The following is a 26,232-nucleotide window of genomic DNA, read 5'->3' as shown; positions in this document are numbered from 1 at the left end:
AAACACCTTCATTGACTTTTATTGACTGAAGGAAAGAAGGACTACTTTTGCAAGTGTCATTCAAAGCTCCCCTGGATATCTACTTTCTGCCAGCTGTTAGAACAATCTTCCTAAAACACCAATTACTGTTGAAAACTCAAACAACTCAATCAAAACATGGGTGGGAGATCTACATTGGCATTTCTCCAAAGAAGACATACAGATGGTCAACAATCACACGAAAAGATGCTCAACATCACTAATTATTAGAGAAATGCAAATCAAAACCATAATGAAGTACCCACCTCACACTGGTCTGAATGGCCATCGTCAAAAGTCTACAAACAATAAATGCTGGACAGAGTGTGGAGAAAAGGGAATACTTTTGTGCTGTTGGTGGGAATGTAAATTGATAACAGCCACTAGGGAGAACAGCAAGAAGGTTCCTTAAAAATTAAAAATAGAACTACCATATGACCAAGCAATCCTACTCCTGGGCATATCAAAGAGAAAATCATAATTCAAAAAGATACATGCACCCCAATGTTCATTACAGCACTATTTACAATAGTTAGGACATGAAAGCAACCTAAAGGGCCATCAATAAAGGAATGAATAAGAAAGATGTAGTACATATATACAATGGAATATTACTCAGCCATTAAAAGGAACAAAACTGGGTCATCTGTAGAGATGTGGATGGACCTAGAGTGAAGTAGGTTAAAGAAAAAGAAATACTGTATATTAATACATATATGTGAAAGCTAGAAAAATGGTATAGATGATCTTATTTGCAAAACAGAAATAGAGACACAGATACAGAGGACAAACGTATGGACACCAAGGGAGGAATAGGGGGAATGGGATGAATTGGGAGACTGGGATTGACACATATGAGGACTGACAGGATGGATTATCCTATGTAGCCAACTTATGCACTGTGCCCGTCTTCTGTCCCTTCTTTTCCTCCATCCCATCCATCTTCAAGACACATGCTCTCTCTTAACCTCCATTGTCTTTCTCCTCTCGGGAAAATTTATTCTTAAAGATTCAGCTAGATGATCAGTGTAATCAAGAGGAAAAGCAAAGAACCCCAAATATACTCATTTCTTTAGATCTGCATAGATGAACTTTAGAAGGATCCAGAAGAAATCAGTGACACTGGTTGTGCTGGGGGGCGTGGTAGGGTGGGTATTCAGTAGGCTTAAGGGATAGAGGTTGGGAGAGAAAATTTTCACTGTGTATCCTCTGGTATCTTTGTAATTTTCTAGCATGTGAGCACATTGACTTAATCAAGCACCAAAGAAAACAGCTACAATGAAGGAAAGAAAGTTAATTTCTTGACTCATCCTTGTTAAGACCTTATTTCCCCACACTGAGTTAATTGCGGGATGACTTGCTTACTTACCTGTCAGCTCCTCTAGTATCTGAGGTTGGAGATTCATTCCTTGTTCACTCCTTATCTCCGACCCCCACTGTCTAGTGCAGTGTCTGCTACTTCACAGGTCCTTGAAATATCTGAGGAATAAAAGAGCTGCACTTCCTCACCACTCCCTGGGCAGATGCTAACTGCCTCCCTGGGGGCTCTGGACTTTACTGCCTCTGGACTGTACCCTACTGATTCCTTTGCCTATATTTTCTTTCCCCCCATCATTTCATTTTTGATTCTTCCTTATCTTTTAAGACCCACCTCAGATTTCACCACAGGAAGTCATCTCTTTCCCTGATGTTCAGTAGCATGACTGAGGAGTTCTACAACTTTTCCGTTTATGTCCAGGGTTGGCAAACTATACCTCATGAGCCAAATCTGGTCTAAGCCTGGTTCTGTGAGTGAAGATCCCATTCTTCTACCTATTGCCTCTGGTGTTTTCCTTAACAAAGGCAGAGTTGAGACTCTAAAGCCCTGCAGGGCCAGAAAGTAAAAAATTTTGGCCCTTTATAGGAAAAGCTTGTTGATCTCTGATTTATACCTTAATTATACCTATTGACTAGTCTGCTCATTAAAACTCAAATTTGTACTCAAACTCTGTGTTGGATCCAGCCAAACTCATCACCCTGGCAAAAGGCTGCCCCCTCTTCCCTGGAGCCTACCAAGAACCATCCCACTGCAGACTTTCCCTACCTCTAGGGCTTCTGGAGTCCTTTCCTGTCTCAGGTTGGAAAGTGCTCTCCCTAACTCCCTGGAACTCAGCTCACCCCAGACCAATTTCTTATCACTTTCTGAGTCACACCCAGGTCCTCTGCTCAGAGAGGCCTTCCAGGACCACCTCATTGGGGAGGATCACTGCTGATCTTACTGCAACACTGGGCATTTTTACAAGGCAATTCTGCAAACTGAACTTATTTTTATTTATTGCTTGAATTTTTTCTCTCTCCTACCAGACCATGAAGTCCTTGAGGGTAGTCTCATATCTATCTAGTTTACCACAGTATTTGCAGGGTCTAGGATAGCGGCTGTCACACACTGGTAAGGACTGTAGGAAATACTATTTACTGACTGACTAAGCAGATGAATAAATGAATACATTTTCATCTCCATAAAAGTGACTACCTGAGAGTCTAACAGGCACTCAAAATTATTTGTTGAACGAATGAATAATTTAAGAGAGGATATTTAGTCATAATACTGATAGATGAAAGTAACTCATTGCATGGTTCGCTCAACCTTTTAATATCAGCTCATGGAAAAGAATAGCTTTCTTCAGCTCCATTTAAATTATTCAGGATAAAGGAAAGAAAGTACACTCTCGAGGGACACACTAGAATACCCTCTGATCGTGTGTGTGTATGCGTACGTGCCTGCGTGTGTGAGTGAAAGAGAGATACACAGCAGCCTGTAGGTCTCTCAGTCAAGCTGCTGTCCATAGGCTGGGGGCAGGGGAAGAGAAAGGACACCGCAAACGTGCTGCCAGTGGACTGCAAAGTCTGATTTTCCTGAAAACCAGCAGTTCACAAGTTGGAATACTCATTCAATATAGTTTTTAAAGCAATGCTGTTTTGGACCATAAAACTGATGCATGCATTGCAAAAGAATTTAAAAGCTAAACAAAATGTAAACAAGAAAATAAAAATTACCCTTAATCTCACCATCATGGTTGCCTATCTTTTTCTTGTGTATTTGTGTTTTAAATTCCTTTCCCCCCTCTCCTTTCTGTTTCTTTCTGTCTCTCTTTCCCACAGACACACACACACACACGCGATCTATTTAGCATTCTATGTGTTCTGTACACCAACTATGCCTCAATAAAAAATAAAACAAATGTGTTTTGACAAAATTTTAAAGAACTGTATACTATTACAGTTAATTTACCCTAATCCCTTGCATCAGTTGTTTTTATTTATTGCTATCAGTCTACAACTAATACAAAATTCTACAATGAACAAATTTGCTAACTTTGCATTTTCCTTAAGGAGCTTTGTAAAAGCAACATTATTGGCTAAAGGAGTATACTGTGGACCGGCACAGCCATATTAATTGTGTGGGAATGATAAAAGTCCACAGTCTTAACCCCATTCATATCTATTTTACCACACCCCCGCCAAAGAATTTCACCAAAATTATTACATTGTTAAACACATAATACTTTTATATTTCATTAGAAAACATCAATTAAAATGCTTACCAATTAAATCTTTTTCTACAAATTTATTTTCCATGTTCACATGTCTTTTGAAGCTTAAATATTCAATTACACTTAAAGAATTATTGCTATCATCTACATGCTTGATTATACTTCCAATCAGAAGAAATATTTTAAGTGTAGTATACAAGAATCATTTGATATAAACAATCAAATTTATATAGGCTGGAATACTACTACAACAATAAAAATTTGTGATTTAACAGTTCACTTACCCTCAGCTGATTTATTGATCCATTTTAACTCTTTGGAGTATGGAATACCTGCATAAAAACAAAAGAATGGATTTGGAAAGCTGAAATTAGGATTAAGGACCAGGCTCTCAGGCAACAATCCTTGAGGTCTTGCGCAAGTACACAATACAACAAAGTTATCTGGTGGGGCTGTGCCTAGCCCATACCCGCAGATCAGATGATCCTGTTGTCAAAGTCTGGGGATCTTAATAAGAATTGTAACAAGGAATGTTAATAAAAATCTTGCAATTCAGGAATGCAAGGAAATCCAACCAGTCCATCCTAAAGATCAGTCCTGGGTGTTCATTGGAAGGACTGATGCTGAAGCTGAAACTCCAATACTTTGGCCACCTCACGCGAAGAGTTGACTCACTGGAAAAGACTCTGATGCTGGGAGGGATTGGGGGCAGGAGGAGAAGGGGATGACAGAGAATGAGATGGCTGGATGGCATCACCGACTCAATGGATATGAGTTTGAGTAAACTCCGGGAGTTGGTGATGGACAGGAAGGCCTGGCATGCTGTGACTCATGGGGTTGCAACGAGTCAGACACGACTGAGCGACTGAACTGAACTGAACTGATAGACTTTCTTCTTTTCCCTGACTCTGCTGTGCTTTATCCACAGTCTAATAAGCCTGTACACATATTCTGAGCAAGACAGCTCTTATTCAAACAGAATCTTGCAAATGGGACTTGCCACAAAGACATGTTTTTCTTTGTTGGATACGACTTATTGACTATACTCAGAGAAGAAGCCTGTGTCTTAGAAATATGCTGCTGCTGCTGCTGCTAAGTCGCTTCAGTTGTGTCCGACTCTGTGTGACCCCATGGACAGCAGCCCACCAGGCTCCTCTGTCCACGGAGTTCTCCAGGCAAGAATACTGGAGTTGGTTGCCATTTCCTTCTCCCCCTGCCTCTATAGGTCTGGTTATATAGTAGCTGCAGGGGCTATGCCCTGATTATAGACACAGGATTAAGGACCTGTAAGAATCTAAGAGGATGATATGGACTCCTCTCCTGCTCAGGAGTAAGGCTGGTCTTTGACTTAGGGGTCAAATCCCACTGGTCTGGGGGTGAGAGTGGGGTGTAATAGCTGAGCAGAACTCGTAAAGTAAGGTAGAGACAAACCTTGGAAGAGGAGAGGAAGGTTGGCTATAGAACACAGGAGAGAAAGTACCAGAGAAATTCTGTAATATATCCAGAGGGAAAGCATCTTTCTGAGCAATATTCTTCAAATATTACTGCTCATGACTCCTAAAATGCTTCTGAAAAAGTATTTATCCTTCATCTATGTTTATTATCACAACTATTTTTATTTGCATTTAATTGGTCAAAACAACAGATATATGCATTATAAATTTTGATAAATAATTACAAAACACAAGAAGTAAAATTTTAATGGAAGTGTGTATCTTAAATGAGTTTGGGTTTTTCTCTCCTATTAACTCCAGAATACGTTTTATTGTCCAAGTGAGACAGAATTCAGCATCAATTTCACTCCTTCTGCCCGCCCCCCCTGCCCCCCACCTTTTAATCACAATTGTAAGGACTGAAAACCTTTGTTCACATAAGTAGATGGACGCGGAAAGAGTTTTTTTTACAGCAACATCACTCAAGTCTTTAAACTCTTCCAAGTCATTTGTCAAAAATTATATGGTGATCTATCATCAAAAATTATTTTTAATGATCAACTGACAACTCCATCAGATCCTTCTTCAATTTTGTTGAAAGCAAAGAACTGAAAAGGATTTGTAACCCAATCACTAGAATCATTCATTTTCTCAACACTAACAGCTAAAGTTTGAATCACTCCTTTGTCTGAAGTCCTGGATTTTTTACCCTGGGGGAATGCACCACAGTAAGATTCAAATGGTCAAGAGGTGGGCCTCCCTGTGATAAAAGGGGAAAAAGGCAGCCATGAGAAGGGAAGTGGGAGGGAACCAGCTGGGGCTCATGGTACAAATCCAGATGCGTCCTTCTCCTTGAGTTGTGGTGTCCTGGAGCAGGCCACTCCAGGAGCCCACATTGTGAGGCTCTGGCAGGAGAACTTGCATGCCACATGCGTGCTCTCAGAGCACTTTTAGAAGACTCTAGAGGGGAGCTGACAATCTGGAAATTATTCCTTTAAAACCGTTCATGCAAAGTTGCCCTTAAAAATCTTCATGTCAAGTATCAGAGAAATAGCAGATTCAGGCAAAAATCATCAACGTAGGCTAGAACTGGTGAGGAATAGGACAGTTACTAAACATGAAGATGAAACCAAGTATCACTAAATACGACATAATTATAGAGCACAGAAAGTTGCGAACTGTACATGGACAAACAGTGGGTCCCTACAGAGAGGATGCACTGAGAAAAACATAGCATCATTTCTGATAGTTCTACCTGAAAAGTGTATCTTGAATTGCATCTTGGGGAAATGTTTAGAGAAACTCAAATGGAGGGATGTTCTACAAAATAATTGGCCCGTACTCTTCAAAAATGTCCAGACAAATGCAGTATGTGACCACAATTGGATCCAGACCTGTAAACCCATTACTGGGAAAATGGGTGAAATGCAAAAGAAGTCTGTAGATTAGAAGGCATCACCATTTCATGGCTGTACTATGACGATGTGGGGAAAGGCTCTTATTTTTAGTGAAGAGACTTTGGAGTATAAAGGTGTAATGTGTATTAACTCAGCAGTGTAACTTCTTATGGCTCTGAAAAAATCTAAGTACATATATTGAAGGAGTGATAAAACTGTGAGGAACCTGAGTGAAGAATACGCAGGAACTCAATGTACTGTTATAGAAGCTTTTCTGAAAGTATGAAATAATTTTAAAATAAATCATTAAAACATCTTATTCTCCTGGGAAGCTGCAAAGCCCTAGTTTAAAGATCACCAGAATTTTTTTTTTTAAGAAACGTCATGGACAAAAATAAAGCCTTCAGGAGTTCAAAGCCAGTGTGAACACATAAAAGAATTCATTACAAGTAAGAAGGTCCTCATTGTGTAGTAGGAATAAAATCACGCAGAGATAAGTGAGTGAGTCTCAAAGAAGGGGGAGTAGAGAAGTTCCCTTGTACATAGGTAATAAGTATTTTTTTTACTCTCTTTTTATTTTCCTCCCCCCCTCCCCCCAATTAGTACTATGTTTACGTAATAAGGGAAATTCGTATATTTAGAGTTCTCAAAACTACATCCTGGAAATGATCAAACCGACCTAGAGATATACTTGTTTAGGGTTTTACTTATAACAATGGCTAAAAACACAAATATTTTGCTACCTGATTTTTTAGAACTAAGAGTTGGTGTGTTTTTAGTATAAGTAGAAAGCTCTCTGGAGTCCATGTCTGGCCCTGAAGTCATGGTACTGCTCAGGGTATAGGGATGGAATGTGCCTTATTCTCTCCAGCTCACTGGAGGAGAGTGGATGAATGTCATGACTACTTTTGTGCAGGCCCTAGAAAAGAGCCAACAAATAATTTTTTGAAACAGGACTTAGGGGTTCCAGAGGATTACTGTGAAATGTTCTGCTCTTCATGCAGTTCTCAGAAACCAGAATAAAACTGAAAAAAAACTGGAGACATTTTCATCTGGAGCACATTGGTCTATAATAATAGGACTTTAACTACTTGACTTTTGTAAGCAAAATTATTCTGGAGAAGTAACTTTTTCATACAATTGTATGTGTGTGTGTGTGTGCATGTGTGTGCAGGCACAGTCTGTCCTGTTCAAGTCTTTGAGACCCCATGGATTGTAGCCCATCAGCCTCCTCTGCCCATAGGATTTTCCAGACAAGAATAGTGGAGTGAGTTATCATTTCCTTCTCCAAGGTAATGAGTTTGAAGTTTATGCAAAGAGAAGGCAGCTGAAGAAAGGTTGAAAAATTCTGCCACAGACATCAGTAGGATACCCTCAAACCTGAAACAGGCATAAGATAGAAACTAAGCATAGGTCATGCCCTCTGATGTCCATCTCTGGTATTTTTCATTGATTAAAATGATGATAACTCTTGTTCAGTGTAGCCAACAGAATAACCTGCATTCTGGTCAGGACTGGATTTTCCTCTATGTGTCCAACTATGATATGATCTGATCTCACACGGGCTCTTTCATGCTGTGATGTACATTTCTTTATTCTTGGTCCTTACTGTGAAATATCTGCCTCTAATATTTTATCAATTGATTTCTACTAGTAGCTTTGCTTGCTTCTCATTGACTTTGCAAACAATGGCTATCACCATGCCATATTATAGTTCTGTCTCTAACTACAGTCTCTGTTTCTGTCTAGATTCTCAACCTAAACATTTTCTCTACTGCCATGACTTGGAATGGTTACTATTTAAATAGGAGAAGGCAAGTTGCCCTTATCACCACCTGATTGGTAATAGGCCTCTTGGAGTCCTCTACTAGGCAGGATTTTGAAAGTTCTTCTGGGCTCAGTGGGAGAGCACGCCATGACTGATTAATCACTTCTGCTATGGCCTCAGGGAGAAATACAATGATATGTTGGTATGTGAGGGTAGGCAGCCTCTGTGGGAATCCCCATTGATCCCTCCCCTGGTATTCTTCTCTTTGAGAGTGGGCGGGACCTAGTGCCTTGCTTGGAACCAATAGAATACAGCAAAAGTGATGGAATGTCACGTCTGTGTTTAGGTTATGACTGTGACCTCCATCTTGCTGGAAGATGCTGTCTTGCTGGCCTTGATGAAGCAAGCTAGCTGCCTTGGTGGAATGGCTCATGTAACAAGGAACTGAGGGGTGCTCCAGACAACAGCCAGCAGAGAAGTGAAGGTCTCAGTCCAACAGTCCTTGAAGATTGGAGGCCTGCCTTCCAACGAGACCCCAGCTGTGGCAAAGACACCATGATTGGCAGCCATGTCAGACACTCTGAAGTAGAGGATCCAGTTGAACATGCTGGATTCCTAACCCACAGAAACTGTATGATAATAAATGTGCGTTCTTCTAAGCCAGTAAGTTTCAGGGTAGTTTTTTACATAATAATAGACACACCATGTACATGCTATCCCTCATTTAACCATTTCATGAACATTACTGAGGAACAGAAAAATGACAGGGGCAGTGCCACACACTTAGCAAACAGTAAGAAGCTGGAGCTAAATTGAAGGGAGGAAGTACAAATTTTATAAGATCAACTGCAAGAACCCAAGGCATAGCTATCAGAGTGGTGAGGCCAACTGTTCTGGAGAACCCAGCCAGCTCTGAATTTAACTATATTTGTCACCCAATTCAATGAAGTTCACAACAGTCTTTATATCTCTTATCCTGCACTTCAGTATGATTCCTTGTTTTTCTCTCTTCACCAGAACAGAGGGTTTATAAGAACAGACACCCTTTCACTGGAAAAGAGTGTACCCGGCACAGTGTCTGGCACATACAAGGCTCCCATAACTATTTATTGAATAAATGAATGTCTACGTTTCCTTGACTGTCAATAACTCACAAAATACTGCCACACATCTGAGAAAAATAAGTACTGAAATGGTTATAATAAAGATTTTCTTTACCCTGTAAAGGGAGCAAGTCTTAGTATCTGGCCAATTCACTCATTTAAGGCATCTAATTCCCTGATAATGTCAGTTAAAAGGGACCTTACTGTAATAAGTACCATAAATTATTCATGGCTAACAACACAGTGCTCAAGGTCAAGTGAAATCTGATGGAAAATCTCTTCACTGAGGAAAAATCAGTTGCTGATTGTTATCACAACTTTCACAGCCTCTGTTTACAGAGCTTCTCACCTTCTGGTTTGTTCAACGGGGACCACAGGCACTAAGTTCATTGTATGGAAAATTAGGCAATTTCATTTATCTGACTGCCTGCTTCTCTGCTGCTAGGAATTTTCTTTTTCTTGTAAAGGATATTATTTTTGTCTTTGAACTATTATAAAGAGAGCAGGAAATCAGTTATGGTATGACAGAGGCAGAATAAGCGAAAAATAGATTAGCTGTTAAAAAGAAACACAGAAAGCAAGTATTACCAAATTTCTGAGATGAGCCCTGAACTTGCTTCGCCTATAAAATCTAGAACCTACACTGAAGGGATAAGTTTAGCATTAGCTTGGCTGGTAAAATGGCCAAAGGGTGTGTCATCTTTATTCACTGAGAATGAGAAACGGCATTTAGGTTTCTCCTGTTGCTCTGTGTTGAGAAGGATTTTGAGGCCCAGTGAAGGAGCCCTATGATTGATTAATGATGGCACAGAGTCTAGAATAGACATATTAGTAAGTTTATTTACAAGTCTTAGATTTCTCTAATTAATGCAATTTCAGGGTAAATTGTGACTCAGTGAAATCCAATTATGATTTCTTTTAAAAAAAAAAATTGCAATAGCATGACCAGACATCTTTCTAAATTCAAGAAAAAAAAATTCCCCTCTTTTACTTTAGATTTAAACTTACCTTCAACAGGTTATTTTAGTTTAGGGAAGGATTTCAGGTTCTGAAATGTTACCAGGTTTCTCATGAGGGAAAAACAAAGCCCACAAAAAAATGAATCATTTTTCAAAGGTGACAGAATCCCCTGATGCCTCTGGCTTATGTGTTTGCATTTCACTGGAAAGCAATAACTACATGTCCACTGGTGATTTGCTTTAATCTTAAGATAAATAAAACCTGTTGGAGCAGCAACTGGGAACAGGGTGGTCAGAGGGTAAACAGCATTGCGAGTACTTTGTTCTCACATTGCACATGATTTCCTTGGGGCATCTAGCCCTTCACCAACCTACATTAGTACACCAAGCCTTTAGAAAAGCCCCATGAGACAAAATAGGCTGAAAAGGCTTTACAACATAGTTATCAAACTCAGTAGACTGCATAAAGGCAGTGTGTATTTTCAGACAACCTTGGTCTATAAAACTTTTTTCCTTACTCGACTGTGAAATGTGAGGTGGTCTGACACCTTGAGAGCAGGACCACAGGTTCCTCCCATTTGGCAAGTCTACGCATTATCTGGACTTTGCTTCTGCCAGTTTCTACCAGATACATTAGTTTCCTGGAGTCTTCTACTCCTTCCCCTCAAAATATAAGGTGTGGAGCAAACAAACATCTTCTCCAAGAACCTGCCTTCTCTTTATTACTATGTATTTGTGACCCAGCTTGCTGAATTTTCATTCATTCATTTATTCATTCACTTGTTCATTTACATATAAATTTAATAGAAATATACTGAGATGTGATGCTAGTGAGGTCCTGAAGATACAAGGGGAGAGAAAAGAACAGAGTTAATATCTTCATGGAAAATAGTGAGGAAGACAAATTAAACATGTAAATGAATGATATACTGTGTGTTACAAGGAATAAATAAGAGACTGAGAAAGAGAAGAGTAGAAAGGTATTTCTGTTTCTAAGCAATTGACAGACTAGATGTTTGCAGAAACTCATCTTAGTAAAGTACAATGATTTTAACGCTTAAGAAAATACTAAAGACATTTTAAGAAATGAATTGCTTTCTGCACAGGAGAGCAAGGGAACTGCATGGAGGCCATAAATGACCAGAAAACAAGAATCATCAGGGAAAGGTAGCTCTGGAGTTTGGCACTTGTCTTAGGGTAAGTTATTTTTCTCATGGTTGACATCCTGGGTCTAAATTAGTCGCCAGGAGGAGATAAGAGGGGCTTCCCCAGTGGCTTGGCGGCAAAGAATCTGCCTGCAGTACAGGAGACACAGGAGAAGTGGGTTTGATCCCTGGGTCAGGAAGATCCCCTGGAGAAGGGCATGGTAACCTACTCCAGTATTCTTGCCTGGAGAATCCCACCGACAGAGGAGCCTGGTGGGCTACTGACCAGAGGGTCGCACAGAGTCAGACGGGACTGAGCAACTGGGCAGAGCATGCAGGAGAGAGGAGGAGCAAGTGCCCGAGCAGAAGCTGGCTTTACGGGGCTCTGCATGGGGCCAGGAGAGAAAAGAGAAGGTGTTTCCAGGTTTGGGGCTGGAATCCATGCTATCAGCAAACAACCTCAGCGCAGAAATGTAATTTTAGGCAGTTCTAAGGTGGCTGGGAGAAGGAAAAGTCTCAAGTTCTTAGTGCAGAAATGCAATCAGAAACCTGGGTCTTGACGAGTATCAAGAAATGACATTCACAATTAAAACCAATACAAACATTAAGAAACAAAGTCATCATGCATATAATGAGAAACAAGACTACATATATAATTACCCAACTATTCAGGAGGAAGAAATGGAATTAGGGAAGCCTTGCCCAGTCTTAAAATTTAAAATAAGATTATAGACTTAAATAGTATTATAGTATTAATCACTATAAGTAAAAAAAAAATTCAGTAAGAAATAGAAGCTCATTGGATATCATTTTTAAAAATGCAGCAATACAGAATGATTAAAAAAATAAAAAGATGAACAGGTTAGGTAAGTATTAATCCAAAGAAAACGTGTACCTCTATTTCTAGAAACAAATGCTTCTACAGATAAAGAGGGTCACTAGATTTTCACAAAAGTTGCAATCATCAGAAGGACAGAACAATTCCAAACATGTTTCTGGTAGTATAACTTCAAAATTCCTAAAGCAAGAATTTTAGGACCACAAAAAAAAATTAACAAGTCCCCTATGATTGCAAAAACTTCTTTATCAATAGGAACCAAAAAATAATAAAGGAAATAAAAATGAGAAGATAGAAGATTTAAAGAACACAGTAAGAATAACGTACTGGATATATACAGATCACTATTCCTAATACATTAGCAAACTTTAAAATTTTTTGCATACATGCAACATATATAAAATTTGACCCTGTACTGGGGCATAAAGAAAGTATCAACAAATTTCAAGCAACCGATATCACAGAGACAGTGTTGATACTTGATTTATGCCCTCGTTCAGTTCAGTTCAGTAGCTCAGTCGTGTCCGACTCTTTGCAACCCCATGGACTGCAGCATGCCAGGCCTCCCTGTCATCACTAACTCCTGGAGCTTACTCAAACTCATGTCCACTGAGTCGGTGATGCCATCCAACCTTCTCATCCTCTCTTGTCCCCTTCTCCTCCCACCTTCAATCTTCCCAGCATCAGGGTCTTTTCCAATGAGTCAGTTCTTTGCATCAGGTGGCCAAAGTATGGGAGTTTCAGCTTCAGCATCAGTCCTTCCAATGAATAGTCAGGACTGATTTCCTTTAGGGTGGACTGGTTGGATCTCCTTGCAGTCCAAGGGACTCTCAAGAGTCTTCTCCAATATCACAGTTCATAAGCATCAATTCTTCAGCGCTCAGCTTTCTTTATAGTCCAACTCTCACATCCATACATGACTACTGGAAAAACCAATAGCTTTGATTAGACAGACCTTTGTTGGCAAAGTAATGTCTCTGCTTTTTAATATGTTGTCTAGGCTGGTCATAATTTTTCTTCCAAGGAGCAAGTGTCTTTTAATTTCATGGCTGCAGTCACCACCTGCAGTGATTTTGGAGCCCCCCAAAATAAAGTCTGCCACTGTTTCCATTGTTTCCCCATCTATTTGCCACAAAGTGATAGGACCAGATGTCATGATCTTAGTTTTCTGAATGTGGAGTTTTAAGCCAAACTTTCCACTCTCCTCTTTCACTTTCATCAAAAGGCTCTTTAGTTCCTCTTCACTCTCTGCCATAAGGGTGGTGTCATCAGCATATCTGAGGTTATTGATATTTTCCCCGGCAATCCTGATTTCAGTTTGTGCTTCATCCAGTCCAGCGTTCCTCATGATGTACTCTGCACCGTGACAATATACAGCCTTGATGCACTCCTTTCCCGATTTGGAACCCGTCTGTTGTTCCACGTCCAGATCTAACTGTTGCTTCCTGACCTGCATACAGATTTCTCAAGAGGCAGGTCAGGTGATCTGGTATTCCCATCTCTTTAAGAATTTTCCACAGTTTGTTGTGATCCACACAGTCAAAAGTTTTGGCATAGCCAAATTTTATATATGTTGCACTTGTGTGTGTGTGTGTAACTTGACAAGTTGTTTAGAAATTCACACAGAAAAGGAAGAACTGGCAAGGTAGGCCTCAAAAAAGTTGATAAGATTTGCTATAACATATTAAGTTAAATAAGACATAGTAGTATGGGCCCAGGGACTGGGTCACAGAACATAGAAACAAAAGGTCCATGTGGAACCAGTGTGGGAAAATAAGACAATTCAATAAGTAACATTAGGACACTTAGTTATCCATATGGGGAGAAAAAAAGGAATTGAATCTCTACTTCACAACTTTCATGAAAGTCAATTTCAGATGTATCAAGGGCTTAAATGTGAAATGCAGAACTCTTAAGACATTTAAGAAGAAATACAGAAGTTTATCTCTATGACTTTGGAGGTGGGGAATGATTTCTTAAATGATTTCTTAAACAAGAAGCAAAAAGCACCACCTATGAAAAAAAGATAGATCAATTTGACATGAAAAGTAAAAATTCTGCTCAATGAATGATAAGGGAAAATAATATTTCAAGATATCTATAACTGCATGTTACAGAAAAAAAAAAACATTTTCTACAGGTTAAAAAGTCACAGGTACTGCCAATTCTACTGTGTGGTTTGTTGCCTATATTTGTAATTGAAGGCCACTTTTTATTCAGTTAGAGGTCACTGAAAATAAAAAAAATGTATATTTTCCTCATTCAAGTTAATATATAACATATATAAAGTCTGTTCAGGCTACTATAACAGAACATCATAGGTGGGGTGGCTTACAAACAACAGAAATTGATTTCTCACAGTTCTGGAGACGGGGAAGTCCAAGGTCAATGCACTGGAGAATTTGGTGACTGGTAAGGACCTGCTTTCTGGTTCACCATTCCTTCTTAATGTCTCACATGGAGGAAGGGTGACAGATCTGTCTGGGGTCTCTTTTATTAGGACATGAATTCATTCATGAAGGCCCCAGCCCATGACCTAATCATCTCCTAAAGGCCTCACCTCCTAATACCATCACACTGGGGATTAGGTTTCAACACACGAATTTTAAAGGGAATATGGATGTTCCATCTAGGAGCATCAATGTTCTTGAAAAAGCAGTACTGTGTTTCTTTTTAATCTTGTTTATTAAAATTTTAAGAGATTAAGAAAAAAAATCCAACATATTCTGTGATAGAAAAACATTTAGCTGACACAAAACAGGTCCTTTAGTTTCTCTTCTGTTAAACTCAAGTAGTATTTAAATGCTTTCATTTAAAAATACAGTTGAACAGTTACATTTCTGTTTAATTCTATCAGATGATTAGACTGCCTCTCCATCCATCCATATGTAAGTTAAGCATGCTTCTCTGATCTTTGATTTTGGATCTAGGCATAGGACTTGCTTTGCCCAGTGGGATGTGAATAGACAAATTATAAGCAAAGGCTTGAAATGTGACTTCATGGTTTGGCTTGGCTCTTCTGTACATCTCCTATCACCATGAGACAAACATACCCTTGAAGCCACTGTCCCTCTGGTCTGGGTACCAAAATGCCACATAAGATGCAAAGTCAACAGACAGACCCACAGGCCATTGAAGAATTTGTCCAGACAACTCACAGAAGCCTGAATAAGAAATAAAGGCTAATTTTTGAATACTACTGCTATTGTGAGGGTATCTGTTATGCAGCCATAGGTGACTAATACAGTGTCCATCTATCCAGCCATTCTATTATCAGTTATAAGCACCTAGGAAGATGTCTGCAGTGATGTCTTTCAAATGTTAATAATGGTTGTAGAAAAAGCACTTCTATTGAGGCTTGGTAGTAAGCAACTCCAGTTCTTCTTGTTGCTGGGCTATTGCCAGTGTATTGAGAAGACACATGGGCAAGCATGAAGAGTTTCTGCTACACAGGGCAGGCAGCTCTGCCACCTACCAGACTGGCCCTGTGACCTGGGTGAAGCAGGCAGTCTCCCTGACAACACATACATACCCCATACCCCTGCCTCCCCCGCCTCCCATGCAGTACCTCTCCTGCAAATTTTACTACACAGCTAAGGTGGGGAGTAGGGGAAAAAGGAGGAAACAGCTCCAGGTCAGGTCCTGCCTGTTACTGCTTCAGCCTAAAGAATATCATTATTCATAAATTATAACTGCTCATGCTCTGGATTTTACTTGTTAAGAGCTGAGTATAATTTCCTTAATTAGAGTCAGGAGTTGGAATGCCTAAAAATAGAGACATGGAGAACATCAGAAATTCTGAACCTAAAATAAAACTCTTCAAACAGATTATTTTTGAAAGAATAAAGCTTTATATGCTCTTGGAGAGACATCCTTGTGTGTGTGTGTGTGTGTGTTAATTTTGAGCCTGGGAAGTTTGTTCTGTACCCAGTGATTCTACAATGCAGTTTTCCTGCAGCCTTGTTGAATTTTACCACATATTTGTACTTCCACCCTCAACATTTAAAAATGCTTTCATACCTGCCATCTCTCCTATCTCTCTTCTTTCCCAAGGGCTTGCTGGATAGGTATGATCGCCTTTTGCTCAAGTTAGCCAGAGAAGATTTCTTTGCTTGTGATTCACATTTCTTTGCTACAGACATTCTGAGAGCCTCTATATACTAGTGTGCATTGAGAACACCAGAAAGGAGAAAGAAAAGTCAGCATTCTTCCAGCTCATAGGACCCATTTTTTGTCTGTGGCATTCCTCAGAGTGCTAGTAGAGACCTGTTGTCTTAGTTATAACTTCTGCAAAATAAATGCTTTTCTTACGCGGTGTCTGCAGTCACCATACTCAGGTAACAACCAAACGAAGGAGAAGCCAGGAGAGACGGGTGTGTGACAGGGCTGAATCTACAGTAGGGACAGAGCTGTCTTAGGAAGAAGATCTTGTGGTTTTTAAAAAGATCATCTTATTTGCCTTATTCATTTTGTGATTTCTTATAAAGCCTGAAATCTTATTCCCAGGCAGCTTGTTCTTTTCTGGTTTTGGAGCCATTGGCTTGGCCCTGCACCCTTTCAAAAACTCACAACGCTTTTCTCTCATTCAAGGTATGCCAGATACTAGCTCTTTATTCCTTCTTTTCACATCTCTTCGACTCCTCCCCACCCACCCCTCCCATGGAGGTGCTGCTTATGGAGACTGTGCCTAAACCTGGTGGTCTCAAGGAAAAGTTAGTTGCCTGGCCTTGTGGAACAGGGCCCATGGGTGTTACCGGGAGTCACAGGGCACTGCAAAGCATCTGGGCTGTCAGCAACCCGAAGCTCTATCTCTGCTGAACATAAAAGGAAGCAGCCGCTGAACATTTCCCAGATGGGAAGCTGGCCTGGCGGATTACATAGGAGATTAAAAGAACAGCTTTTTTGGTTCCCCTATTGAAGAGGTGTCAACTTGCTTCTCACTTGCTGGAAGTAAGTTGTCAGTATTTTGAAAGGCATCTCTTCACCCATATGACCAACTTTAAATGGGTCTGAACAGGGGAGGAGGGTACCCACAGGGGACACTGGGCAAAGTCTGGAGATATTCATGGCTGCCACAAAGGGGGTAGGTGGTAGGTGGGTAATACTACTGGCTTCTAACAACCAAGAGGACAAGGATGCTGCTAAACATCCTACAGTGCACAGGACAGCCCCGCAATGAAGAACTATCTAACCCTCACTAGTCAATATTGTCAGTACTGCTAAGGCTGAGAAATCCTGTTGTAGAGCATGATGGCTAATCATAAAAGCCATCGGAAAGTCAGAAAGGAGTCAGAAAGGCCAGAGTTCAAATCCTGGCTTCATCACCTACTGCCCCTGTGACCTAAGCAGATCGCTTCATTTAATTCTTTCATTTCTAAAAGGAAACTAGTTACACCTACCTCATCAAGTACTCAGATTAGTACATGGCACTTAAAATGATAAGATTTCACTATCAGTGCTCTGAATGGGCCTTATGGAAGACAGGAAGTTGACAGATGTGAACAGTACCTCATGTGCCAGGTACTGTGGCATGTAGAGCAGATTGTGGGGAAGAGTTTGTAGAAGAGACAGAGCAGAAACATGCTGCCCTATGTCTCATACAGTTTAGAATGATGTGGTTCAACATAACTTTCTGGAGTGATGGAAATGTTCCCTAACTGCTCTGTCAGACAGGATAGCTCCTATTCATACGTGAATTGTGAGCACTTGAAATGTGGCTACTGCAGCCAAGGAACTGAATTTTCAATTACTTAAGTTTAATTATTTAAAATGAGGATGCAACACGTAACTTATAGCTCTTGTATTGGACAGAGCAGTTTTAGAAGAGGAGATGAGACTGATGTGGACTGAATCTTGACAATCTGTGACACCACATGGGGAGGGGTACAGCTGGGGCAGAGAAATTGAGGGGGAGAGGCCATCACTTCTGAACAAGCATTTCATGGAAGAGATTCTAGGAAAAGGCGGGCCTGGAGGATGAATAGGCTTTTGCATAGCAGGAATGAAGACCAGTGAGGGGGAGCAAATTCCAGACAGAGGAAGCATGAGGGCAAAGATGCAGGCATGGGGAGAACAGCCTGGCATGTCTATACAGATGAGGGTCAGGTCCTAAGAAGGCAGCATCTTCTGAATGCAGTGAAGATGACATTAAAAAGCACCCAAAAGATACAACTTCCAAGCGAATTTAAGACAACAGAGCATGTTAAATACACCACACTCATAGGAATGACTTGAAAAATTTTTAAATGCCATGTTTTGTAGAGCTAAATTCTTTTGAATCCACCACATGTTAGTAAATGCATGTCTTAAACCCATGTCTGTGTGACTTCAAGCACAATGTTTTCTGGTCTACCCCATGAGAGCCCCAAGTCTCCTTGAGGGCATCAATAATATGAGAAGCTGGAAGAATGCCGAAGACACATTTTGACAATCTGTCTCAGGCTGCTCTGATTTCTGGAACCCAGTTAAGGATGGATGACACGGAGAGACAGAGGATACTGTCTCAATTCAATTTTATTGCAGGCACCCAGACACTGCCTAAAACTTTTCCAAGACATCTATTAAGTATCATGACTCCACCAAGCAGTACTTACTTAGAGGCAGGAAGGGTTGGACCAAAAGCAACAACTGCTCTGAGGATCTCACCTCCAGGGGAGGGGAAAATAATTTTTGAAACAGAAACCTGAGGTGTGTTGCTGGAGAGAGGAAAATTGATCTTTCAACATAAGGAATGTTTGCATAACATGCCAATTGTAGGATCCAATAAAGGCGAATAAAGAACTGTTAGTAAGACAAACATTTTTCAGGACAAAAGGAAATTATCTGTGCAAACCAAATCTTTGTCAGCTCTGGTTACTGGCTTCAAACCAGGGTTCTTATATAACTGGAAAACAATTGTGGCTCCCCAAACCAGGTGAATTTTTAAAGTTGCATATCTTAAAATATCTGACTCAGTCAACAACCAAAAATTTTGATGAATAAATTGGAAAGAAAAATTTCACAGTGGCTGTATTAATTTACATTCCCACCAATAGTGCAAGAGTGTTCTCTGCTCTCTACCCCCTCTCCAGAATTTATTGTTTATAGACTTTTTAATGATGTCTATTCTGACTGGTGTGAGGTGATATCTCATTGTAGTTTTGATTTGCAATTCTCTAATAATGAGCGACATTGAGCATCTTTTCATGTGTTTGTTAGCCATCTATATTCCTTCTTTGCAGAAATGTCTGTTTAGGTCTTTTTCCCACTTTTAGATTGGGTTGTTTGTTTTTCTGATATTGAGTTGTATGATCTGCTTGCATATTTTGGAAATTAATTCTTTGTCAGTTGTTTCATTTGCTATTATTTTTCCCATTCTGAGGGTTGTCTTTTCACCTTGCTTAGAGTTTCCTTTGCTGTGCAAAACCTTTTAAGTTTAATCAGGTCCCACTTGTTTACTTTTGTTTTTATTTCCATTACTCTAGGAGGTGGGTCATAGAGGATCTTGCTTTATGTCATCAAGTGTTGCCTATGTTTTCCTCTACAAGTTTTATAATTTCTGGTCTTACATTTAGGTCTTTAATCCATTTTGAGTTTATCTTTGTGTATGGTGCTAGGAAGTGCTCTAATTTCATTGTTTTACATGTAGCTGTCCAGTTTTCCCAGCACCATTTATTGAAAAGGCTGTCTTTGCCCCATTGTATATTCTTTCCTCCTTGGTCAAAAACAAGGGACCCATAGGTGCATGGGTTTATTTCTGGGCTTTCTATCTTGTTCCATTGGTCTATGTTTCTGTTTTTGTACCAGTACCATACTGTCTTGATGACTTTAGCTTTGTAGTATAATCTGAAGTCAGGATTCCTGACTTCCTCTAGCCCCATTCTTCTTTCTCAAGACTGTTTTGGCTATTCAGGGTCTTTTGTGTTTCCATATGAATTGTGAAATTTTTTGTTCTAGTTCTGTGAAAATTGCCATTAGAAATTTGATAGGGGTTGCATTGAATCTGTAGATTGCATTTGATAGTACAGTCATTTTCACAATATTGATTCTTCCTACCCAGGAACATGGAATATCTCTCCATCTGTTTATGTTGTCTTTGATTTCTTCCATTAGTATCTTATAATTTTCTGTGTACTATTCTTCTGTTTCCTTAGGTAGGTTTATTCCTATATATTTAATTCTTTTTGTTGCAATGGTGAGTGGGATTGATTCCTTAATTTCTCTTTCTGATTTTTCACTGTTAGTATGTAGAAATACAAGTGATTTCTGTGTATTGATTTTGTATCCTGCAACTTTGCTAAATTCACTGATTAGCTCTAGTAATTTTCTGATACTCTGTGGGCTGTCTACTAATTTTGGAAGAAAAAAGAAAAGGAGAGATGTCTCAAAATAAATATACAAATGTTTATAAAGAGAGAGAGAAAGAGAAACCTGGAAACATCTTTGAAAACTAAGCACATTGTTCCTAAAGGCAATCCCACAGAAGAGCAAAAATCATGTCAGAAAAACAGAAGCTCTATGGCATTATCAATATTTTTTTTTGTTCAATCACTCAGTCCTGTCTGACTCTTTGTGACCCTTGGACTGCAGCATGCCAGGCTTCCCTGTCCTTCACCATCTCCCAGAGCTTGCTCAAACTGTGGATAGCTTAATTCACGATTGTAGTCATCTGGTATTAAGACAATAATTTCATAAAGGGAAATTTCAAAATAACTTATAGGTGTCCACTCATTTAGGAATTAAGGTCTGTAGAGTTTTTCTCTAGCTAGAATCTAAGATAAGAACTCTAGGGAACAAGATGACCATTTTTAACCTCCCTGGTTTACAAAGTCCTGGGTCCTTTCTGTGGTCAGACACTTTGGATCAAGTCAGATGTGTTTTCAAACTACTTTGCCTCTTAATTTTTAAATCCTTGTTTATTTTAAAGAAAATTTAATCCATATGTTTCCGATTCATTTACACTTAACTCATCAAAATGCTGTTTCATAAAAAGCTCTTTGATGTTTAAATTGCCTTTGGAGCTATTTTTAATAAGTTTTTTTTTTTTTTTTAAAGACTTCCCTACTTAGAAACAGAAAGTTTCATTTCATTGCTATTTAACAACTTGGGGTCCAGAAGGTTGGGTTCAGTTTATTATCTAAATGAAATAATGTATGTAAAATGCTTCATAAATTCTAAAGCAATTGACACCTGTTAGTGATTAGAGTTGCTATTGTTATTACCACCACACAGAAGACATAAGGTTTGAGGTTTCTCCTTCCCATAGTTGGCTGGACTAGCTCATCTTGTGGCTCCCTCCTACTTATAACATTTTCTTATTATACGACTTTCTCATTCTTAGTAACACATACAATAAACATGTTAAGTGACTAAGTAATGACAGAGTAAGTCAGGGAGAGACTCACCCACACAAATTAAATCCCTTTTAAATGAGCTCCTGGTTGGACCTACTGTGAGTAATGTGTCAGTCTTCACTGAGATTCAAGGTCTAGCTGGGTTTCACTGACTGACGGGTCAGTGTTTTCCTGGAGTATTATGTGCAGGAATGGTTAGATTCTGTTAGAAAAAGAATTCACTAAGAAGGAAGTTTTGAGAACAGGCACCTGGGGGCAGGAGGGGGACAATCAAAGCAAGGTGGGTTCTCTTCCCCAGTCTTATGGAGCGCTGCATGGAAAAGCTGCAGTTATTCTGGGAAGCAGGTGGTGTGGGAACATGGTCACATACTGTATTGTTCAGGGTGACACGACAAAATGTGAGATAAAGCATTCTCCCACTTCTTGGTGGAACCCGGCTCTGCCTTGTCCTCATACACATTGATGATAGAATCTGAACAGTGGACAGCAGTGGTTGGGATCTACGGTCTGGTAGGATGGGGCTGAGACATCTTGGCAATGCACAGCAATTGCGTGTAGCAGCAGCGTCCAGTTAAAGTTGGCTTAAGCACATGGGAGTCGCCTCTGAAACACTTTGGTGTATGTGTGTGGGTGGCCCAGGGGGTCTCTGTGACCTCATTCCTAAAGTCTAATGAGCCCTGGGGTCATTCAGATTTCATGTGAAAATGCCAAAATAGGCATTCAGCTCGTCCTGTCTTGACAACTGCGCAAAAGGTCTCGACCATTCTAACAAAAGTGAACAGGAAACCTTTGTCTCCTGGAAATTGACCCTGATCTTGCGTGTGAAGCACACACCTCGCTTCCTCATGCTCTCCCCATGCCTTGGCCTGTTGTACACCAGGCTGCCTTTAGGAATTTGGAATCAAACATGAAACTCTTCATCACACAATGGAGGGACCACTGCTCTGCCCTTTCGCACATCAGTCTTTCGTGGTGAATGGCTCTCCAGCCCTATGATTCTTGCCATATGGAACAATCGGTCCCTTCAGTTAACTTGCCAGCAGTAATCAGTTATTTCTCCTAGCCATAAATTTTCACCATTCTTTTTGGAGGGGGAAGAAATTAAAGTAACAAAGGGAGGTGGCTATAAAGAACAGAACTGTCAGAATAGAAAATGTTTGAGTAATTTGTTGGGTCCTTGATTTAGGGTTGACTAATTTCAGCACAAGTTTTGGTTTGGACTCTTTCTTGGGACCAAGAAGCCTTATTTTCATCTGCATCTCTAGTGAAGATTGGGACTACAAGTGTGGAAAAGCTGTGAGAGAGGTTTTATCAGAATGTAACAACTTCACTGATATTTTTGGCAGGGAGGACAGGGGAGAATTCATATCTGCTTGGCTATCTCTTTTCTCATGAAACAAACCAGAGTTCTGACAGTACCCACTGAACTTGGTCCATTACAGACACTGCCTGAGAAGCCACCTGATTCAGCTAAATGGTAATAACTTCTCTGAGCATCTAATTCCACCAGGTCTCATTTGAAAAAGAGGAAAAAATTCCCCAAATGACTAATGCTTTTAGGTCCGGCAGCCGTTTTTCATTGTCTTCAAAGCACCTGGTGTAACCTGCTTGCCTTCAATTCTTCTCAGAGCCCGTGGATTTGAAATGAAAAAAGCAAACAGGATCCCCTAAGTCCACAGGGCAAGGCAATCTACTTTTATAAAGAAAACATTGAACAGTTTTGAACATGTGGCCCTCTAAGCTCCCCCTGTCAGGGTCAGATTTATGTATTTGCTCTGGAACCAAGATTTTTGTACACCAGGAACAATACCTTGGGGTATTTACAGTGCAAGCTATTTTCCTAAAGCAAACAGCTGCATCGGTAACCCCCCCGTCCCCAGACACAGGAGTCAGAGCCTTCTCTGGGAGCAGGTGTGCCGTAACTAGGAGGCAACCTTCCTTGGGCCTGACTCCTTAAATGTCTGAACACTTCCCCCCTTCCAGAGCCACAATCTGATGACTTCTGAAGTCTTTGAAAAGGCAATTCTTTTCTTATTTCCCTCTTGATAAGAAAAACTAAAAAAGGGTCCAGTTATTGCAATCTAAAGGGAAGGGGTGGGTGGCTTCTAGAGGAAGCTGTAGATAAAGCAGAGCTATGACAAAGGCACTTTATCTTCTTCTTCTTCTCTTCTTCTAATAAAAAACAAAGTTTCCCTCCCTCTTTTCTGGCAGGGAGAGTACAGGCCTTGGTCTTGAGCAGGAATGTGAAAGGGAAACAAAGGCAAATCCTGAAGTTGGGATTCCCAGGGAGCTCACTTGGCCTGTGAGAAACTCCTAGCTGGCCTCCCTCAGTAGAGGTGAAAATCATCCACCTTCTGTAGAAGGGACTTGACAAAAAACAGGCAGAGGTGGCATAAGGAGATGGTGTGAGTCATTTACTTATTCATTCCATAAATATTTATTAAGTGCCCACTTGGTATCGGGGGCTGATGACACTTCCGTAATGGAGTTGAACATCATCCCTACAAGTGATTAAAGTGGTCTCCTTCATTACTTGACCTCAAAACCTTCACGATTTCAGCCATTCCTTACCCTTTTAGAAAAGAGACACTGACAGGAGGCTGTCAAAGTGGAAACGCCATGAGAGGACAGTTGCCATTTTTCTATTATATTTTAAAAAATCTTTGCTTGAGTGGTGGGATCCAGTGTAACATGGTGTCATGGGAGAATCACAATTCAACAGTCAGGAGAGATGAGCTCTGCTTCTAGTTCTGCTAATCACTACCTGGGTCATGTGACCACATGCAAGTGACATTTATCCTCTGGGCTGCAGCCTTTTGAAAGGTATGAGGAGGTGGTGAGGATTTTTAATTGCCTTCCGGCTTTGTGATCCTACAATTTGTTAATAGCTTAAAAGTGGATATCTACTTATTTAATTTATATACAGAGTACATCATGAGAAATGCTGGGCTGGAGGAAGCACAAGCTGGAATCAAGATTGCTGGGAGAAATATCAATAACCTCAGATAGGCAGATGACATCACCCTTAAGGCAGAAAGTGAAGAACTAAAGAGCCTCTTGATGAAAGTGAAAGAGGAGAGTGAAAAAGTTGGCTTAAAACTCCACATTCAGAAAACTAAGATCATGGCATCTGGTCCCATGACTTCATGGCAAATAGATGGGAACAGTGGCTGACTATTTTTCTGAGCTCCAAAATCACTGCAGATGGTGACTGCAGCCATGAAATTAAAAGACGCTTACTCCTTGGAAGGAAAGTTATGACCAACCTAGACAGCATATTAAAAAGCAGAGACATTACTTTGTCAACAAAGGTCCGTCTGGTCAAGGCTATGGTTTTTCCAGTGGTCATGTATGGATGTGAGAGTTGGACTATAAAGAAAGCTGAGTGCTGAAGAATTGATGCTTTTGAACTGTGGTATTGGAGAAGACTCTTGAGAGTCCCTTGGACTGCAAGGAGTTCCAACCAGTCCATCCTAAAGGAGATTAGTCCTGGGTGTTCAATGGCAGGACTGATGTTGAAGCTGAAACTCCAATACTTTGGCCACCTCATGCGAAGAGCTGACTCATGGGAAAAGACCCTGATGCTAGGAAAGGTTGAGGGCAGGAGGAGAAGGGGACGACAGAGGATGAGATGGTTGGATGGCATCACCAACTTGATGGACGTGGGTTTGGGTGGACTCCGGGAGTTGGTGATGGACAGGGAAGCCTGGCGTGCTGCGGTTCATGGAGTTGCAAAGAGTTGGACACAACTGAGTGACTGAACTGAACTGAACTGAACTGATCCAGATTAAAATGTGATGGGAGGGCTGAAGTGCTTCGCATGTGGTCTAACCTGGAAGAGGAAAAGACATAAAGGAGGGAACCCTATGTATGTAGGTTAATAAATAAATAAAATATTGTTATCATATTAACAATAGGTCAGGACAGTTGGGGAGAGAACATCACGGGCTATGGAGTCAGGCTACTTGGGTTTGAATTCTGGCTCTACCACTATGCAGGTTGAGGTATTTCATTGACCTTTTCGAAATCTCAGCATCATCACCTGTGAAAAGGGTTAATATTAGTATCTACCGTAAAGAACTGTTGTCAGAATTAAGTCAGACTGCCTATCTAGCACAGGGTAGCTTAAACAAGTGTGGTCTGGAGACCCCTGAAGAGTTTTATTGGGTGGGGGTCTGTGAGGTCAAAAGAGGTTTCATGATGATATTAAGATATTATTTGCCCTTTCATCCTTATTCTCTCATAAATATACAGTGGAGGTTTCCAGAGGCTACATAATGTGTAACAGTATCACAGACTAAATGCAGAAGCAATTAGGAGAACACACCTATCTTTCTTTATGCTGGTTGTTCTAAAAAATTGCAAAAATATAAAATAATCCCACCCTTCTAATTTTTCTTGGAAAAAATAGGTATCTTTCATAAAATATGCATTTTTGTTTAACATGTCATATGTTCTATTATTGCAATTTTAAGTACACAAATAATTATTTAACACAATCTTAGTTTGAATTTCCAATATGGCAAACACTGGTAGCTCTGACTCACACAAACCAAAGCTATCTGGGGTTGCCAACTATTTTTAAGACTATGGTTCTAAAAATAAAGAAAAAATATATTTCTGCCTTAGTTTGCTATTGCTACACAACTGTTGTAACAAAACACCATGAACTTGGTGACTTAAAAACAACATTCTTATTATCTTCT

General features: G+C 40.1%; 1 long non-coding RNA gene across 1 annotated transcript; it reads right to left on the bottom strand.

Moving 5' to 3' along the window:
• Nucleotides 1–518: 518 nt before the first annotated feature.
• Nucleotides 519–18,950, bottom strand: LOC122683192. The gene is made up of 3 exons (XR_006337652.1): nucleotides 18,938–18,950; nucleotides 16,833–16,834; nucleotides 519–655 (listed from the first exon to the last, which is right to left on the bottom strand). It is a non-coding gene; the product is annotated as an uncharacterized LOC122683192 (long non-coding RNA).
• Between the last annotated feature and the right edge of the window lie 7,282 nt (nucleotides 18,951–26,232).

Source organism: Cervus elaphus, chromosome 24 (genome assembly GCF_910594005.1).
Source record: "Cervus elaphus chromosome 24, mCerEla1.1, whole genome shotgun sequence".
In the NCBI taxonomy this organism is placed as follows: Eukaryota; Metazoa; Chordata; class Mammalia; order Artiodactyla; family Cervidae; genus Cervus; species Cervus elaphus.
This window is presented reverse-complemented; position numbering and strand designations above follow the sequence as displayed.